The following is a 2,500-nucleotide window of genomic DNA, read 5'->3' as shown; positions in this document are numbered from 1 at the left end:
CGGAACAGAACTGCCAGAGTAAAGTTCCAAGGTCACCTCTCCAGGCATTTGCCCCTGGAGAATGGCAGTCCACAAGGGGGGGTCCTTAGCCCAGCTCTGTTTAACACCCTCATGTTAAGCATCCTCGACATTCGACTCCCAGCAGGGTGCAAGATCATTTCATATGCAGATGATCTTGCAATTATCTCTGCTGGGAGAGAACCTAACTAGAAAGGCCCAGCGTTGTCTGGACCTAATGTCTAGGGAATGCCGCAGAGTCGGGCTTAAGATATCAGCAGCCAAATTGAAAGCAATGGCGCTGAAATACGAACTCCGCAATCAAAGACTGCGAGTCCAAGGATTAGAACTAGAGTGGGTACACGTCTTCTAATACTTGGGGGTATGAGTTGACGAGAACCTCACCTTCCACTCTAAGATGAAATATCTCCTAGACCGGACCAAGGCAAGACTCTCTGTCATGTGAGGTCTGTCAGGGCGGCGCTTAGGGGCTGGGTACTGTGTACTAAGATCCTTCTATGTGCATGCAGTTCGTCCCATTGTGGACTACGCCTCCGTTGCCCTGATTACGGTCAAGCCTGGATTCAGGAAAAGGCTTAACATCAAGCAAAATGAGGCTGCCAGGATCATTCATGGTGACCCTGGGTGTACTAAGGTCACCAACCTCCTCTTGGAGGCCAATCTTTTCCCCCTGGAAACCTGGATCGATCAGATGGCGGCCCAGTTCTTTGCCAAACTTTTACAGTCCCTGCCGGGCTCGCAGAAAGTGCAACGTTAGCTTGCACAGAAGCACAAATTCTTTGCTAACAACACCTGGCTGTATCACACAGCCAGGGTGCTGATATGTTTTGAGCTCAAGGAGACACTACTGGTTAAATTCATGGAGACTCCCCCATCCTGCCTATGTCACAGCCCCGCTGTGGGCACGATCCTTGATAGAGTTTTCTGTCATGAGCCTGTCAAGGAGAAAGACAGTACTCACCACCTCTGTTAAGAGATGAGACAGAGAGGAATATCGCATCCATCACTCCACCGGGTAGTAAAACCTAGTTCTATAGACCCCATCACCCACACTGCAGGCACCGGTTTTGGAGCAAATGGTATAATGAGAGCTATGTGGGTATCTGACAATGCCTCCTTGCTCCAGGCAGAGGCAGCCGCTATTACGGAAACCCTAGCCCATGCAGCCCAGCTGGACGGGCATGTTGTCATACATACAGATTCTAGTGCTGCCATTGACAGCCTACAACAAAGCACGCCCCTTGATAACGTTTATCTTCTAACCATGATTCTCATCATTGCTCAGAGAATCCTGGATCAGGGTAGACAAATTGTCATCAACTGGATTCCGAGCCATGTTGGTATCAAAGGGAATGACTTAGCCGACAGGTTGGCAGAGGAAGGCAGGAAGAAACCCTTGAGTGATCTTGTGGTGCATCCTAGCCGGGAAATGCTAAGGCATAAAACGATGCGACATAGAGAGGAAGTGAGAACCTCCCCCTCGGCCAGCTGGTACTCAGACGCCACAGGCTATGAGTCACTGATACTCTCCCCCAGAATATCAAGGTGTGCTGAAGTCAGCCTTCACAGACTGAGAATAGGCTATCCTTGTGCGTGGCAAATTGTACCCACCATTGGGCATGATGAGCGACGCTGTGATCATTGTGGCGCGCTGGACACCAAATTAGAGCACTACCTGATGGAGTGCGAGCACACTCACTTCCTCAGGCAGGGCCCAGAGATGACAGCTGCTGGGCTGGTTAGATGGCTATGCCTGTCGCTTGCCCCCAGGCAACTGGAGTGCCTACAGGCAATCCAACCGCCACGGTATTCAGTAATGATGAGCAGATGAATCATCACTTATAGCTAACAGAGGCCGGACCGCCTCGTGCATATAGCCCGGGCGAAGCGACGTCTTCGCAAATTTCTCTGAACTGAACTGAACTTTATATGGATATATATATATATATATATATATATATATATATATATATATGTATATATATATGTATATATGGCAACGAGTAGGAGAGGTGTCAGAGTTAGGCCTCAGCGATATTAAGTGTAAAATTATGTATATCTAGTGAACTGTGGCGGCACAGCATAAGGTGAGAATATCTGTGAATGTCTAGAGTGCATATATGAACATAATAGAAATAAGAAATTACACAAGTGTTGTAGAAAAAAAAAAAGAATTCCACAAGAATGCCAGCTCTTTCAAAGGCAGTGAAATGCCAAAAAGTTCCACAATATAAATGAAGGAAAACATTGAGTTATACCATCTATTGTAGTGATTTGCAAGTACATTCAGATATCTGAGGATGTCTGAATATATTTCTAATACAAAATCAAATATCGTTTAACATTCCCACAGATGCTACATTAACACCAGTGCCAAGGGTCAAAGGTGATCAACTACCATCCAACATCTGGCCTGAGTAAAATCCATTCCTAGTTCGTGAGTACATCATACTATAGAATCCCATATGTTATGTTTCCAATG

The sequence above is a fragment of the Penaeus japonicus genome, unplaced genomic scaffold, assembly GCF_977035675.1.
Source record: "Penaeus japonicus unplaced genomic scaffold, GWHDUDI00000001_assembly GWHDUDI00000008, whole genome shotgun sequence".
In the NCBI taxonomy this organism is placed as follows: domain Eukaryota; kingdom Metazoa; phylum Arthropoda; class Malacostraca; order Decapoda; family Penaeidae; genus Penaeus; species Penaeus japonicus.
Note: the sequence above shows the minus strand (reverse complement) of the source record.